The 17,957-nt window shown below is 42.2% G+C and overlaps 1 long non-coding RNA gene across 1 annotated transcript in view; it reads right to left on the bottom strand.

The window, feature by feature from the left end:
• Positions 1-17,434, bottom strand: part of LOC138849110 (uncharacterized) — a 56,878-nt gene extending 39,444 nt beyond the window's left edge. The window contains exon 1 of the long non-coding RNA XR_011387530.1: positions 16,900-17,434. This is a non-coding gene — a long non-coding RNA (uncharacterized lncRNA). The remainder of the gene's footprint in view (positions 1-16,899) is intronic.
• Positions 17,435-17,957: the final 523 nt, after the last annotated feature.

Below are 17,957 nucleotides of genomic sequence, written 5' to 3'. Positions count from 1 at the left end.
GTGTAGACACACAACGCAAACACAGACACAACACACCACTGCAGCAGCTGAGAGCCAGACCCAGTGGCAGCCTGGAGACAGGGATGAGATAAGACTGCAGCAATTGTGGTGACATAGCTTGAGGGGGAGCATGCATGAGTCTGAACTGGAACCCTAGGGGCTAGGGGTTATGAGCAGTTACCCGCAGACCCAGTGGAAGCAAAAGGGATGTGTCTATCTCCCCCCAAGCTCCCCTCAACAACACCCACTGCCCACCTGAGAAAGGGTGGGCAACATTTTGGCTTTGGGTGGCAGCTGCAGAAGCTTCTGTGTACATGGATAGCAACAGGATAAGGCAGGCTGCCAACTACTCAGCAGTATTGCTGGCAGTGGCAAGGAGAGGGCAGCAATCAGCCAGTGGCTCTTGTGTATGACTATGGTCCAGAGATTCTAGTGGAAGGAAGAATTCATAGACCCAGTGACTTTGAGACTGGCTAGGAGGACATAGGACTGTGAGTCACCCCTAGCCTCCCAACAGATGCCTTGGCAGAGCTGGCCTGGGGAACATCTGCTTCCCTGTTAACTGGGCAGGCTGGCAGTAGAGAATGAAACCTCTGCACCCAGCATCTGTGGGATCCTTGTGTACTGAGGCCACTGGGATTAGTGACTCTGTGACAGGGTGCAGGGTATAGATGGGACTCTGGGCACTCACTGGGTATGGCTCCACAGCTCCTTGGTTGCTTGGGGCAGATCATTGCAGTGGGGAACGTGCTCAGAGTGAGGACTGTACAGATCATTTGTGTGATTCATACAGTGATGTGGATGAGTGTTGAACCCACTGGGGGCTAACATGAGGGCATTACTCACCTTGGAGGATCTTTTGTGATCACACCAAGAGGTAACCATTCCCCCTCTTTCTGTTAACAAGAGGAGATCTACCACACCAAACTTGGGTGCTACCCGGGATACTTGTCCCACCCTGGAGTACTGACCAGAGCTCCTGGGCCACAGCCACCACACAACTGTTGGTATTCATTAAAAGTGCAGATATCCCACAAAGCCACAGAGGCATAATTCAAATATAAAAGCCATCAGAGGAAAAAACCAAATAACTCCATCAGTGTCTAAAAATAAATACAGAAATTCAAGAAACAAGAATAAGGAAGACATCATTACCCCCACATACACAAAGGAGCACAACAACATTCTATTGTTAGAATGTGAAGATGAAGAGATTGTTGAAATGCCAGAAATGGAATTCAAAAAATTAATCATAGAATTACTCAGAAACAATCAGAAGCAAATCCATGAACTAAAAAAAAAAAACCACACATGAAATGAATGAAAATTTTTCCCATGAAGTTGAGATTTTAAAGAGAAATAAAATGAAATATTAGAAATTAAGAATTCAATAGATCAAATAAAATGCAGTGGAAAGCTTTAACAACAGACTTGGTGAAGGAGAAGAAAAAATATCTGAGCTAGAAGACAAATCTTTGGAAATCTTTCAGTCAGATAAAAAAAGAAGAAAAAATTAGAAAACATAAAAACAAAGCTAGAGATTTATGGAATACTGTCAAATGACCCAACAAATGTGTCTTAGGAGTTCCTGAAAGTCTGAAAAGACTGAATGGACTAGAAGCTTATTTAGTGAAAAAATTATAGCAAACTTCCCCACTTTGCAGAAAAGAATGGACATCCAATTACAGAAAAACCACATAAGTCCTAACATACATGACTCGAAAAGATCTTCATCATGACACATTATTGTCAAACTTTCCACAGGAAAACATAAAGAAGATTCTAAAATGTGCATGAGAGATATGCCAGATTTCTTTCTTTCTTCCTTTTTTTTTTTTTTTTTTTTTTGGACAGGCAGAGTTAGACAGTGAGAGAGAGAGACAGAGAGAAAGGTCTTCCTTCCGTTGGTTCACCCCACAAATGGCCGTTACGTCAGTTGCACTGCATCAATCCAAAGCCAGGAGCCAGGTGCTTCCTCCTGGTCTCCCATGTGGGTGCAGGACTCAAGCACTTGGGCCATCTTCCACTGCTTTCCCAGGCCACAGCACAGAGCTAGACTGGAAGAGGAGTAACTGGAACAGAACCGGCGCACCAACTGGGACTAGAACCCAAGGTGCCAGTGCCGCAGGCAGAGGATTAGCCTAGTGAGCCATGGTGCTGGCCAACCAGATTATTTTCAAAAGATCTCCAATTAGACTCAGAGATGACTTCCCATCAGACTCTATGGGCTATCAGAGAATGGTAAGACTTATCCAAGTCATAAGAGAAAAAAACTGCCAACCTAGAATACTGTACTCTGCAAAACTCTCATTTATGAATGATTAAATAAAAAATGTAGTGGAAAGCCTTAGCAACAGACTTGGTGAGGCATAAGAAAGAATATCCAAGGTAGAAGACAAACCATTGGAAATCTCATTAAGACCGAAGAAAGGCCGGCGCTGCGGCTCACTTGGCTAATCCTCCATCTGCGGCGCTGGCACCCTGGGTTCTAGTCCTGGTTGGGGTGCCGGTTCTGTCCTGGTTGCTCCTCTTCCAGGCCAGCTCTCTGCTGTGGCTTCGGATTGTAGTGGAGGATGGCCCAAGTGCTTGGGCCCTACAACCACATGGGAGACCAGGAGGAAGCACCTGGCTCCTGGATTAGGATCAGCGCAGTGCGCCGGCCGTAGCGGCCATTTGGGAGTGAACCAACGGAAGGAAGACCTTTCTCTCTGTCTCTCTCTCTCTCTCACTGTCTAACTCTGCCTGTCAAAAAAAAAAAATAAAAATAAAAAGACCTAAGAAAAACAAGAAGAGGAGAGGGAGGAGGAGGAGGGGAGGAGGAGAAAGGGGGAGGAGGAGCAGGAGGAGGAGAAGGGGGAGGAGGACAGGGAAGAGGAAGGGGGAGGGGGAGTGGGAGGAGGGGGTGTAAAGAAGGAGGAATGGGAGAAGGAGTGGGGGGAGGAGGAGGGGGAGGAGGAAGAAGAACAGGAGTGGAGGGAGGAGGAACGTGAGGAGGAAGGGGAAGGAGAGGAGGGGGAGGAGGAAAAGGAAGGAGAAGAGGAGGGGGAGAGGGAGGAGGAAGAAGAGAGGAGGGGAAGGGGGCGGGATATTCAGGGATGGATCAACATTCACAAATTTATAAATATGATACATCACCTTAAAAATGATTAATAAAACCATATATTTATTTCACTAGATATAGAAAAAGCACTTGATAAAATATAACATCCTCTCATGCTGAAAACCCTAAGCAAGTTGGGTATTTGAGAAACATTCCTCAACACAATCAAGGTAATTTATGACAAACTCAGCATCCTGCTGAATGGGATAAGCTGAAAGTAATCCCATTAAGATTCAGTACCAAACAAGGATGCCCAATCTCACCATTGCTACTCAATATAGTCCGGGAAGTTTTAGCCAGAGCCATTTAGCAAGAAAAAGAAATTAAAAGGATACAAGTTGGAAAGGAGAAAATCAAAATATCGCTATTTGCAGATGACATAATTCTATATATAGGGGATCCAAAAGACTCCACTGAGAAACTATTGGAACTCAAAAAGAGTTTGGAAAGTGACAGGTTATAAAATCAACACACAAAAATTAATAGCCTTTTTATATACAGACAATGCCATGTTGATAAAGAAATTTTAAAATTAATGCCATTCAATATACCTACAAACAGAATTAAGAACTTTGTTTTATTGTTTTATTTATTATTATTTGGAATAAATTTAACCAAGGATGTCAAAGATCTCTATGATGAAAATTACAAAACATTAAAGAAATAAATAGAAGACATTAAAAAATGGAAAATTCTTCCATGTTCATGGATTCAAAGAACCAATATTATCAAAATGTCCATAGTAAAGAAAGCAATTTAGATTCAACATGATTCTAATCAAAATATCAGCAACATTCTTTGCAGATCTAGAAAAAAAGATGTTAAATTCATATTTATACACAAGAGATCCTGAAATGCTATACAATGAAAACAAAGCCAGAGGCATCACAACCAGAATTCTAGACATACTATAGGGCATTTATAATCAAAACAGCTTGGTACTGGCACAAAAACAGAAGAGTTATTCAATGGAACAGAATAGAAATTCCAGAAATCAATACATGCATGTACAATCAACTTATCTTTGACAAATGAGTAAAAATCAATACCTGGAGCAAGGACAGTCCCTTCAACAAATAGTGCTAGGAAAACTAGATCTCCACAGTCAGACATGTAAAACTAGACCCCTCCACTCAAAATGAATCAAATACCTAAATCTATAACCCAATACAATCAAATTATAAGAGAACATTGAGGGAATCTCTGCAAACCATTGGCACAGGCAAAGACTTCTTGGAAAAGACCCAGAAGCACAGACAATCAAAGCCAAAATTGACAAACGGGGATTATATCAAATTGGGATGCTGCTGTTCTGAAAAAGAAACACTCAGCAAAGTGAAGACACAACCAACTAAATGGGAGAAAGTATTTGCAAACTACGCAACTGATAACAGATTTTTTTTTATTTATTTAATGAATATAAGTTTCCAAAGTACGAATAATGGATTACAATGGCTTCCCCCCCATACCTTCCCTCCCACCCACAACCCTCCCCTTTCCCGCTCCCTCTCCCCTTCCATTCACATCAAGATTCATTTTCGATTATCTTAATATACAGAAGATCAGCTTAGTATACATTAAGTAAGGATTTCAACAGTTTGCTCCCACACAGAAACATAAAGTGAAAAATAATAGATGATTTTTTTTTAATGATGATGAAATCAGATCAGACCTATTGTCATGTTTAATCCCAGTGAGAGTCAAGTTGGGAGTTGATAGTTTCTTTTCTTTTCTTTTTTTTTTTTTCAGAAGATCAGTTTAGTATGCATTAAGTAAAGCTTTCAACAGTTTGCACCCCCATAGAAACACAAAGTGAAATATATTGTTTGAGTACTCGTTATAGCATTAAATCTCAATGCACAGCACATTAAGGACAGAGATCCTACATGAGGAGTAAGTGCACAGTGACTCCTGTTGTTGACTTTACCAATTGACACTCCTGTCTATGGCATCAGTAATCTCCCCATGCTCCAGTCATGAGTTTCCAAGGCTATGGAAGCCCTCTGAGTTCTCCGATTCTTATCTTGTTTAGACAAGGTCATAGTCAAAGTGGAGGTTCTCTCCTCCCTTCAGAGAAAGGTACCTCCTTCTTTGAAGACCTGTTCTTTCCACTGAGATCTCACTCACAGAGATCTTTTGCCAGAGTGTCTTGGCTTTCCATGCCTGAAATACTCTCATGGGCTTTTCAGCCAGATCCGAATGCCTTTAGGGCTGATTCTGAGGCCAGAGTGCTATTTAGGACATCTGCCATTCTATGAGTCTGCTGAGTATCTCGCTTCCCATGTTGGATCACTCTCCCCTTTATTTATTCTATCGGTTAGTGTTATCAGGTACTAGACTTGCTTATGTGCTCCCTTTGACTCTTAGTCCTTTCATTATGATCAATTGTGAACTGAAATTGATCACTTGGACTAGTGAGATGGCATTGGTACATGCCACCTTGATGGGATTAAATTGGAGTACCCTGGTACGTTTCTAACTCTACCATTTGGGGCAAGTCAGCTTGAGCATGTCCCAAATTATACATCTCTTCCCTCTCTTATTCCTACTCTTATGTTTAACAGGGATCACATTTCAGTTAAATTTCAACACTTAAGAATAACTGTGTATTAATTACAGAATTAAACCAGTCATATTAAGTAGAACAGACAAAAAAAATACTAAGAGGGATAATGTATTAAGTTGTTCATTAACAGTCAGGGCTATGCTGATCAAGTCACCGTTTCCCATAGTGTCCATTCCACTTCAACAGGTTTCCTTTTTGGTGTTCAGTCAGTTGTCACCAATCAGGGAGAACATATGGTATTTGTCCCTTTGGGACTGGCTTATTTCACTCAGCATGATGTGTTCCAGATTCCTCCATTTTGTTGCAAATGACTGGATTTCGTTGTTTCTTACTGCGGTATAGTATTCTAAAGAGTACATATCCCATAATTTCTTTATCCAGTCTACCGTTGATGGGCATTTAGGTTGGTTCCAGGTCTTAGCTATTGTGAATTGTGCTGCAATAAACATTAGGGTGCAGACTGCTTTTTTGTTTGCCAATTTAAATTCCTTTGGGTAAATTCCAAGGAGTGGGATGGCTGGGTCGAACGGTAGGGTTATCTTCAGGTTCCTGAGGGATCTCCAGACTGACTTCCATAGTGGCTTGACCAGCTTGCATTCCCACCAACAGTGGGTTAGTGTCCCTTTTTCCCCACATCCTCGCCAGCATCTGTTGTTGGTGGATTTCTGAATGTGAGCCATTCTAACCGGGGTGAGGTGGAACCTCAATGTGGTTTTGATTTGCATTTCCCTGATTGCTAATGACCTTGAACATTTTTTCATGTGCCTGTTGGCCATTTGGATTTCCTCTTTTGAAAAGTGTCTATTGAGGTCCTTGGCCCATCTCCTAATTGGGTTGTTGGTTTTGTTTTTGTGGAGTTTCTTGATCTCCTTGTAGATTCTGGTTATTAACCCTTTATCTGTTGCATAGTTTGCAAATATTTTTTCCCATTCTGTCGGTTGTCTCTTCACTCTCCTGACTGTTTCTTTTGCAGTACAGAAACTTCTCAATTTGATGCAATCCCAATAGTTAATTTTGGCTTTGACTGCCTGTGCCTCCCGGGTCTTTTCCAGAAACTCTTTGCCTGTGCCAATATCTTGAAGGGTTTCTCCAATGTTCTCTAGTAACTTGATGGTGTCAGGTCGTAGATTTAGGTCTTTAATCCATGTTGAGTGGATTTTTGTGTAAGGTGTAAGGTAGGGGTCTTGCTTCATGCTTCTGTACGTGGAAATCCAGTTTTCCCAGCACCATTTATTGAATAGACTGTCCTTGCTCCAGGAATTAGTTTTAGATCCTTGATCGAATATAAGTTGGCTGTAGATGTTTGGGTTGATTTCTGGTATTTCAATTCTGTTCCATTGGTCTATCCATCTGTTTCTGTACCAGTACCATGCTGTTTTGATTACAACTGCCCTGTAGAATGTCCTGAAATCTGGTATTGTGATGCCTCCGGCTTTGTTCTTGTTGTACAAGATTGCTTTAGCTATTCGAGGTCTCTTGTGCCTCCATATAAATTTCAGCACCAATTTTTCCAGATCTGAGAAGAAGGTCTTCGGTATCTTGATTGGTATTGCATTGAATTTATAAATTGCTTTTGGGAGAATGGACATTTTGATGATATTGATTCTTCCAATCCATGAGCATGGAAGATTTTTCCATTTCTTGGTATCCTCTTCTATTTCTTTCTTTAAGGTTTTGTAATTTTCATCGTAGAGATCTTTAACGTCCTTGGTTAAGTTTATTCCAAGGTATTTGATTGTTTTTGTAGCTATTGTGAATGGGATTGATCTTAGAAGTTCTTCCTCAGCCATGGCATTGTCTGTGTATACAAAGGCTGTTGATTTTTGTGCATTGATTTTATACCCTGCTACTTTGCCAAACTCTTCTATGAGTTCCAATAGTCTCTTAGTAGAGTGCTTTGGGTCCCCTAAATAAAGAATCATGTCATCTGCAAAGAGGGATAGTTTGAGTTCTTCCTTCCCAATTTGTATCCCTTTAATTTCTTTTTCTTGCCTAATAGCTCTGGCTAGAACCTCCAGAACTATATTGAATAGCAGTGGTGAGAGTGGACATCCCTGTCTGGTCCCAGATCTCAGTGGAAATGCTTCCAACTTTTCCCCATTCAATAGGATGTTGGCTGTGGGTTTTTCATAGATTGCTTTGATTGTATTGAGGAATGTTCCTTCCAAACCCAGTTTGCTTAGAGTTTTCATCATGAACGGGTGTTGTATTTTATCAAATGCTTTCTCGGCATCTATTGAGATAATCATATGGTTTTTCTTCTGCAGTCTGTTAATGTGGTGTATCACATTGATTGTCTTGCGCACATTAAACCATCCCTGCATACCAGGGATAAATCCCACTTGGTCTGGGTGGATGATCTTTCTGATGTGTTGTTGCATTCTATTGGCGAGAATTTTATTGAGGATTTTTGCATCTATGTTCATCAGGGATATTGGTCTGTAATTCTCTTTCAGTGCTGCATCTTTTTCTGGCTTAGGAATTAAGGTGATGCTGGCTTCATAGAAAGAATTTGGGAGGATTCCCTCTTCTTCGATTGTTCTGAATAGTTTGAGAAGAATTGGAGTTAGTTCTTCTTTAAATGTCTGGTAGAATTCAGCAGTGAATCCATCTGGTCCTGGGCTTTTCTTTGTTGGGAGGGCCTTTATTACTGTTTCAATTTCTGTCTCAGTTATGGGTCTGTTTAGGTTTTCGGTGTCTTCCTGGTTCAATTTAGGTAGGTTGCATGTGTCCAGGAATCTATCCATTTCTGATAGGTTTCCCTGTTTGCTGGCATACAAGTCCTTGTAGTAATTTCTGATGATTCTTTTTATTTCTGTGGTGTCTGTTGTTACATTTCCTTTTTCATCTCTGATTTTATTGATTTGGGTCTTTTCTCTTCTTTTTTTAGTTAGTTGGGCCAATGGGGTGTCAATTTTGTTTATTTTTTCAAAAAACCAGCTCCTCGTTTGGCTGATTTTTTGGAATGTTTTTCTTGATTCAATCCTGTTGATTTCTTCTCTGATTTTAATTATTTCTCTTCTCCTACTAGATTTGGGTCTGGTTTGCTGTAGGTTTTCTAGATCCTTGAGGTGAATAGAAAGCTCATCTATTTGGTGCCTTTCCAATTTCTTGATGTAGGCACCTATTGATATAAACTTTCCTCTTAACACTGCTTTTGCTGCGTCCCATAAGTTTTGGTATGTTGTGCTGTTATCCTCATTTACTTCCAGAAAGTTTTTGATTTCTCTTTTGATTTCTTCTATGACCCATTGTTCATTCAGGAGCATGTTGTTCAATCTCCATGTGTTTGCATATGCTCTAGGGATTCCTGAGTTGTTCATTTCCAACTTCATTCCTTTATGGTCTGAGAAGCTGCATTATATGATTCTAATTCTTTTGAATTTGCTGAGACTTGCTTTATGGCCTAGTATGTGGTCAATCCTAGAGAAGGTTCCATGTACTGCTGAGAAGAATGTAAAATCTTTAGCTGTAGGATTGAAAGTTCTGTATATATCTGTTAGATCCATTTGGGCTATAGTGTCCTTTAAATCTACTGTATCCTTGTTGATCTTCTGTCCAGCTGATCTGTCTATTTCTGAGAGTGGAGTATTGAAGTCCCCCAGTACTATTGTATTGGGGTCTAAGTCTCCCTTTAAGTCCCTTAACAAATCTTTTAGATAAACCGGTGCCCTGTAGTTAGGTGCATATACATTGATAATTGTTATATCTTCCTGTTGAATTGATCCCTTAATCATTATGTAGTGTCCCTCTTTGTCTCTCTTAACGGTTTTTGTAGTAAAGTTTATGGTGTCTGATATTAAGATGGCTACGCCTGCTCTTTTTTCATTTCTGTTGGCATGGTATATCTTTTTCCAGCCTTTCACTTTCAGTCTGTATGGATCTTTGTTGGAAAGATGTGTTTCTTGTAAGCAGCAAATAGATGGGTTTTGTTCCTTAACCCAATCAGCCAAACGGTGTCTTTTAACTGGACAGTTCAGGCCATTCACGTTCAATGTGACTAATGATAAGTGGTAACTTTGCCCTGCCATTTGCCAAAGATAAGTTCTAATATATGCTTTGAATTCCCTGTGATCTTTTGCTGTGAGCTTTCCTTCCTTTACCTTCTTTCATATTGATGACCGTGTTTCTGTGTTTCTGTGTGTAACACATCTTTAAGCATCTTTTGCAGGGCTGGACGAGTGGCAACAAATTCTTTCAATTTCTGTTTGTTATGAAAAGTCTTTATTTCACCTTCATTCACAAATGATAGCTTTGCAGGATATAATATTCTGGGCTGGCAGTTGTTCTCTCTTAGTACCTGGGCTATATCTCGCCATTCCCTCCTAGCTTGTAGAGTTTCTGATGAGAAGTCAGCTGTGAGTCTGATTGGAGATCCTCTGAGAGTAATCTGATGTTTCTCTCTTGCACATTTTAGGATCTTTTCTATATGTTTCACTGTGGAGAGTTTGATTACAACGTGTCGTGGTGAGGATCTCTTTTGGTCATGTTTATTAGGGGTTCTGTGAGCTTCCTGTACTAGGATTTCTCTGTCCTTCTCCAAACCTGGGAAATTTTCTGCTAATATCTCACTAAAAAGGCCTTCTAATCCTTTCTCCCTCTCCATGCCTTCAGGAACTCCTAGAACCCGAATGTTGGGTTTTTTAATAGTATCCTGAAGATTCCCGACAATATGTTTTAGATTTCTTATTTCCTCGTCTTTTCTTTGGTCTGACTGTATCCTTTCCTGTTCTCTGTCTTCTAAGTCTGATATTCTCTCTTCTGCCTCTCCCATTCTGTTTGTAAGGCTCTCTATTGTGTTTTTCATTTGATCTATTGAATTCTTCACTTCAGTCACTATCCCAGTTTCCTGTTGTACTAGTTGTTTCGTTTCATTTTGATTCCTCCTTAATATTTCATTTTCACGAGAGAGATTTTCTATCTTGTCCATTAAGGATTTCTGTAGTTCAAGAATTTGTTTTTGAGAACTTCTTAATGTTCTTATCAATTTTTTGAGATCTGCTTCTTGCATTTCTTCTATGTCATCATCCTCATAATCTTGAATTGGGGTGTCTTTTTCATTTGAGGGCTTCATGGTGACTTCCTTGTTTTTATTACCTTGGTTTTTGCGTTTGTTATTTGTCATATTGGAGATATTTGGTTTCTTCACTGTGGTGCTTTTTCTTGTTATACTATGACTCTAGATTAAGTGGACTATCTGTTTTTGATGGAGCCTTAGGGCTTGAGATGGGTGTGGCCTGAGAGCTCTGTTTGGTGTGCCAAAGGTGACACTCCCAGGTTGGGCGTGGTAAACCTTTCTCTCTCTCTCTCTCTCTCTTTTTTTTTTTTTTTTGATTCAAAAGGGAAGTTATTCTGCACAGCTGAACGAAGTTGGAGGTAGTTAGCAGGCAAATGATATACCCACAGGAGCCAGAGATCGGATGCTCTTTCCCAAGGACCACACAGGGAATCTGTTCGGCCCTCGGAGTGGGCTCAAATTCTCCTTCAGTCTCCCACTGGGTTGCCAAAGTTACGGAATTGTAGCGTCTCTGGAGAGTGCTCACGTGAATTCCGTGAGTTCTCTCCCCCACCGTCTCTTTTTTCACAGTCTCAGTTCAGTAGCACCACAAATTTACTAGGTCCTAATCTCCTGTTGATTCGCCCCGCCCAGAGTCAGGTTTTTCTGCTAGGCTCAGGGCCGGTGCAGACCTGAGGTCACTCTGCTTATGACGTATGTCCAAGATGGCGCCTGCTCTTTGTCTTGCTCGCCCTCGCGTTCCAGCGCTGGTGTGTTGAGTCTGCCGCTGGTGTCCCGAACTGTGGGCTCCCACGCTCTCCACGCAGGTCTGCTCCCCTTCCAGCGCCGATGTGTGGACTCGGAGCCCTGGACGTCCCAAGTCTCCCCGCTGTTGCACTCCCCTTTGAGCACTTGCGCGCAGACCCTGCAGCTTGCGCAGCTCAGTCCCGCGGCTCGGCTTCCGCGGCTCGGCTTCCGCGGCTCCGTCCCGCGGCTCGGTCCTTCGGCTAGGCTTTCGCGCGTGGTGGGCGACCTTGTTCTCCCAGTAGGTCCTCCAATTTACGCCCACTGGATCCAGAAGAGTTTCGTCTGCAATATTTTCCTGGTTCTTTTTTCTGAGGCTACCGTAATTCCCCTTTTATTAAACTAAATTTTCCCAGACTATCGGTGCGCGCCCTCACTATTCCGCCATCTTGGCTCCGCCGCAACTGATAACAGATTAACATCAAGAATCTATAAAGAGCTCAATAAATTCAACAATGACAAAACCAACAATCTAGTTAGAAAATGGGCAGAGGGTTTGAACAGGCATTTTTCAAGAAAGGAAAATAAAATGGCCATCATACACATGAAAAATCCTTAGGATCACTAGCCACCAGGGAAATGCAAATCAAAACCACAATGAAGGGCTCGCGCCCTGGCTCACTTGGTAAACCTCCACCTGCGGCGCCAGCATCCCATATGGGTGCCGGGTTCTAGTCCTGGTTTTTCCTCTTCAAGTCCAGCTTTCTGCTGTGGCCCAGGAGAGCAGTGGAGGATGGCCCAAGTGTTTGGGCCCCTGCACCCACATGGGAGACCAGGAAGAAGCTCCTGGATCCTGGCCTTGGATCGGCGCAGCTCCGGCCATAGCAGCCATTTGGGGAATGAACCAACGGAAGGAAGATCTTTCTCTCTGTCTCTCTCTCTCACTGTCTATAACTCTACCTGTCAAATAAATAAATAAATAAGCACAATGAGGATCACCTCACCCCAGTTAGAATGGCTCTCATACAGAAATCAACAGACAACAAAATCTGGTTAGGATGTGGGGAAAAAGGTGCCCTAATCCACTGCTGGTGAGAATGTAAACTGGTACAGCCACTGTGGAAGATAGTATGAAGATACCTCAGATATCTGAATATAGATCTAACATATGATCCAGCCATCCCACTCCTGGGAATTCACCCAAACCAAAAAAATTAGCCTATGAATTATCTGACCCTCATGTTCATTGCAGCACAATTCACAATAGTTAAGATATGGAGCCGGCGCCGTGGCTCAATAGGCTAATCCTCCGCCTGCGGCGCTGGCACACAGAGTTCCAGTCCCGGCTGGGGCACCGGATTCTGTCCTAGTTGCCCCTCTTCCAGGCCAGCTCTCTGCTGTGGCCCGGGAGTGCAGTGGAGGAATTGTTGCAACATGGGCAGGAAGGGGGGTAGTATGGGAAGCATCATTATGTTCCTAAATCTGTATATATGAAATACATGAAACTTGTATAACTTAGATAAAATTTTAAAAAGAGAGACAGAGAGGCCATAGCCACGTCATTTTATTATAATATGTTGTTATAATCATTCTACTTTTTTAATAGTTATTATTGTTTTCCAATAAATAAAAGACTATCTCTTGTGCCTGATTTGCAAATTAAACATTATCATAGACATGTCTGTGTAGGATGTGTAGAAAAAACTTAGTGTATATAGGTTTTAGTACTATCTGAAGTTTCAGGCATCCCCTGAGGACTTGGAATACATTTTTCTTGGTATGTTAGGATCACTTCACCTTAGTATTCTGGGTGTGCAAATCATGATCCAACCTCTTTTCTAATCTATAAGGTTAATGAAACTATGCTCAAAACAACCTTTTGCTTTTTTATACCTGAATAATATTCTACTGCATTTGTAGACCACATGCTTTTCTCCATTATTGATAGGTTCCAGATATTATCATTCCCAGAAAAGATCAGCAAACGGCCAGTGTTTCAAAAAATAAATAATAATGGCTGGGCCACGGCTCACTAGGATAATCCTCCACCTGCGGCACCGGCACTCCAGGTTCTAGTCCCGGTTGGGGCGCCACATTCTGTCCCAGTTGCTCCTCTTCCAGTCCAGCTCTCTGCTGAGGCCCGGGAAGGCAGTGGAGGATGGTCCAAGTGCTTGGGTCCTGCACCCACATGGGAGACCAGGAGGAAGCACCTGGCTCCTGGCTTTGGATTGATGCAGTGCACCTGCCGTAGCGGCCATTTGGGGGGCCAAACGGAAGGGGAACCTTTCTCTCTGTCTCTCTCTCTCACTGTCTAACTCTGCCTGTCCAAAAAAAAAAAAAAAATAGTAAGAGTAGGGGGAAAGGCTGGCGCCGCGGCTCACTAGGCTAATCCTCCACCTTGCGGCACCGGCACACTGGGTTCTAGTCCCGGTCGGAGCGCCTGATTCTGTCCCAGTTGCCCCTCTTCCAGGACAGCTCTCTGCTGTGGCCAGGGAGTGCAGTGGAGGATGGCCCAGTGCTTGGGCCCTGCACCCCATGGGAGACCAGGAGAAGCACCTGGCTCCTGCCATCGGATCAGCGCGGTGCGCCGGCCGCAGCGCACCAGCCGCGGTGGCCATTGGAGGGTGAACCAACAGCAAAGGAAGACCTTTCTCTCTGTCTCTCTCACTGTCCACTCTGCCTGTCAAAAAAAAAAAAAAAAAAAGATAAGAGTAGGGGGAAAGAACATCTAGGAGGAATTTTCATAAGATTACCAAAAAATTTTTATTTGTTCCTGAAAATTCAGCTGACCCACATTTCCCAGCCTTCCTTGAGCTGAGGAAGCCACTTCCTATGTTCTGGGCAATAAAATGTGCACAAATGTGGCATATGTGAATTCCACGCCTGCGCCACAAAACTTCTCAACGTGCTCCCTAGTCTTTTTTCTTTTCTTGCTAAATGCAACTGATGGTGAGATGCTTTAATCCTTGCTTCTCAAAGTCTGAATCCGTGAACCCAGCAGAACTGACATCACCTAGAGCTTGTTAGAAATGCAAAATCTTAGGTCCAATCTGAGACCTCCCATCTGAAACACACCCTGCATTTTAGCAAGCTTTCCAACTAATTTATATGTGTTAAATTTTGAGAAGCAGGAGCAACCACATAGGGTAGTAAGTAAGATGCTCACAACCCATATCAGAGTTCAGCTGAACCTGAGTTCAACTCCTGTTTCCCGGTTCCTTCTAATGGCATACCCTATGAGGCAACAGGTAATAGCTCCAGAAGTTAAGTTCCTACCAGCCATTTGGGAGGCCTGAACTGAGATTTTAGCTTCTGGCTTCAGCCCCAGCCCACCCCTGTCTATTGTAAACATTTGAGAAATAAACAAGCTTTTTCACAAGTGAAAAAAAAAAAAATGAGGGAGCACCGGTCTAGGCTGGTGATAAGATGCTAGAACTGCCAGATGAAAAAAAAAGGACGAATCCTTGAACTGTCACTTGTAAGAAAGCTATCAGCGGACCAGAAACATATGCCTTGGATGCATGAAAGACCTAGAAATAAACTGTGTATGAACCATAGTATTTTCTTTGCTTCTATTTGTTAACACAGATGATCCTATTTACAGATACAACTGAACAGATCTATTCCTAAACAGTCTTAAGTATGAACTCTATCCTAGAATTTCAAATATCAACAAGACCCTTACAAGCAGACTGAGCTAACCAAGAAGCTATTTTACCACATGACAAATTTCTGCCTGGCCTCAAGTGGAGGGTATTGTGTACACACACACACACACACACACACACTAGCAGATAAGTCATATAAAATAAAGATGGGATTTTTTTCAACCTCCATCTATTTCCAGGTCAAGCTTCCCTTCCTTCCATTATTCCATAACACAATCAAGTCATTTTTAAAAGGGCCAGTGTCAGTTTCAGCATCCCTGCTGACTTTGAGCATCTATCATTTTAAGAATGAAATCATTCTTTGCAGCATATTATGAGCCTTTTTTGTCAGGTAGTTAACTAAACTGGCACCAGTTAACTGTGATCTAAACCCAATATTGACAGATCTGGCAACAGACTGACATTCCTTGCACTCATTCTGGCTGCCCAATCTGAAAGGGAAAAAAATGTTTGAAATATGATTTATCTTAAGCTGACAGCAGTCTTCATCAGGGTGCCAGCCCCTGACAGAGTGAGAGAAGGGACCCAGCGTAAAATCCTAACTGAATGTGCTTTCAAGGCAGGAAGAAAGAATTTAGAGCTCCTGTTCCTCAAAGTCATCATTTCATCTAACAACCAAGACTAGGAGGAAAACAAATGTTTCTTTCTAAGCCCCACCATCAACAATCTATTTTCCTCTGATACCACATTTGTCTTTCCGGTGAAACCCAGGATTACCATTCCCACATTTCACAATCATGCCTGCTACACACCAACTTCTCCAGCAGCTCAGCAGATTCTCTGAAATGCAATTATGGGAAAATATCTAATAAACCAAAGATTAGCACCAGAAATGGGAACACAACTAATTGTTTTTCTTTGGGGATGACAGGAAAGCCAGAAACTAACCAGCTGAGTAGATAATGGTACAGAAGGAACTGACAAAATGGGAGATATCTATCAGCATAATCATGGTGCATAAATGATGCTATCTGGGTAGTGGCAGAACCATTTGACCATTAGACCCTAAATTGTTACATCTCTTTTCCTGATGAAAATGGGATGCAGAAATACTTCCAGGCACGAATTAGAAGCTGTCTGGAATGCCACTAATACTTCTTAGATTAATCATGCTTTCTTAACAAACCAAATTGCATGTTTTCAGAGGAGGCCAGCATTGCATGGAAATGAATTAATATGCAGCTATGCAGTGTCGCTGTTTCCTTTGGTACAATTTGGAAAGAGGTGTGTATTTGTGTGTATAAATAGTAATGACAAGCCAAACAAAACAGCCCTGGATTCTGTGTTGTAATCCTTGCATTAGTATTTACAGCAATGAAGGAACTGGGGGGGTGGGGGTGGGCACTATGCTGCCCAGAAGCTAAAACGATTTCCCAGTGCCATCAAGCCTGAGTGGATAATGTTCTCCTGGGGAGATACTGTTCATTCAAATGGGCTGAATTGGACGTTGCAGTGCTGTTAAGTGCCTACGTGATCATTTGCCAAAAGGCAAACCTTTGGTGTTAATAAAAAGAAAAGAAGAAAGAGAGAAGGGGAGAGAGAAAAGAAGGCTTCGACTTCTTTATGTCTGTTTACATTTTTGACAGTCAATATGTCAATATAAGAATGTAAACACTTAAGAGATGAACCATAAACTCCTGTACCTGGCAGGCTTCGAGTCCAATGCTGCTGGCTCTTTGTCCTCTGCATGCACTCTGCCCTTGCTTCTCCTTCCTCATTACTCCACATCCCCACACCCACTACCCATCCCATGGTACCCGTGTGACTTTATCATGGCGTCTGCTAGCCTCACCCCAGCAGCCACTACCACTGCTTCTTTCCTTACCTCATTTCCTCCATGAAAGACAGCTTCCATGTGGCTCATGTCTTTCTCTCCCCTTCAAACTGGTTAACACTTGCAAAGTTGCCAAAGGCTTGCATTCCTTTAGTGCTTTGAAGCCAGACAACACTTTCATAACAGTGGCACACAGAGTATACAGCAGCAGATTTCTTAGCTCCTTTCAAACAGCCTGATGAAGGTGGAGGCTTTTTCTGCATGACTGACTTACACACCAAGAAAAATTTATGATTGGAAGGCAATCACAGGGCAGGGAGAAGACGGAACAGGACGGGAAGGAAGAAATGTAGATATGAACTAAGCACTGTGATAAATACTATTACATATTTTAGTTGATGTCAAAACTGTAGGTACTCATATACATACACACATACACACACACACATACACACCATTTTATAGGTGATGTTTCTAAGGTTCAGAGACACGAAGTAATTTAATCAAGGTCACAAAGCAACAGAGCCAAGATTTAGACCATTTATCTGGTTTCACACAACCAGTTAAGCCACCACTTGTAATGCCAGCATACCATATCAGAGTGCTGGTTCAAGTCCAGCTTTATGCTAAGGTGCCTGGAAAGACAGCAGAAAATAACCCAAGTGCCAGGGCCCCAGCAACCCATGTGGGATACAAGGATAGAATTCCTGGATCCTGACTTCAGCCTGGTCCAGACAAGGTTGTTTCAGGCATTTGGGGAGTGAACTAGTAGAAGGAAGATTCTCTCTCTCTCTCTCTCTCTCTCTCTCTTTCATATAAGTAAGAACTTTTAAATTTAAAAATTTTTACAAATCATCTATCTGGCTCCCAAATTTATTCACTCCCCTTAGTGCAGGCTGCTTCAGGTAGCATGCTGTGGGATAATAAGAAATATATTTGTCCCTTTCCAGTTACAGAGCTCCTGAAACCCTTGGGATTTCCTGAGTGAAAGGTGGGAGTATCTTTTGCTATTCATGAGGGGCCTCTTTCCATAACACATGGATTCATACTAATGAAGTGACTCAGACTAGGGTCTGTCACTACAAAGACCCAGGGCTTACAACTCAGAG

The sequence above is a fragment of the Oryctolagus cuniculus genome, chromosome 3, assembly GCF_964237555.1.
Source record: "Oryctolagus cuniculus chromosome 3, mOryCun1.1, whole genome shotgun sequence".
NCBI lineage: Eukaryota > Metazoa > Chordata > Mammalia > Lagomorpha > Leporidae > Oryctolagus > Oryctolagus cuniculus.
Note: the sequence above shows the minus strand (reverse complement) of the source record. Positions and strands in the feature narration are given on the sequence as shown.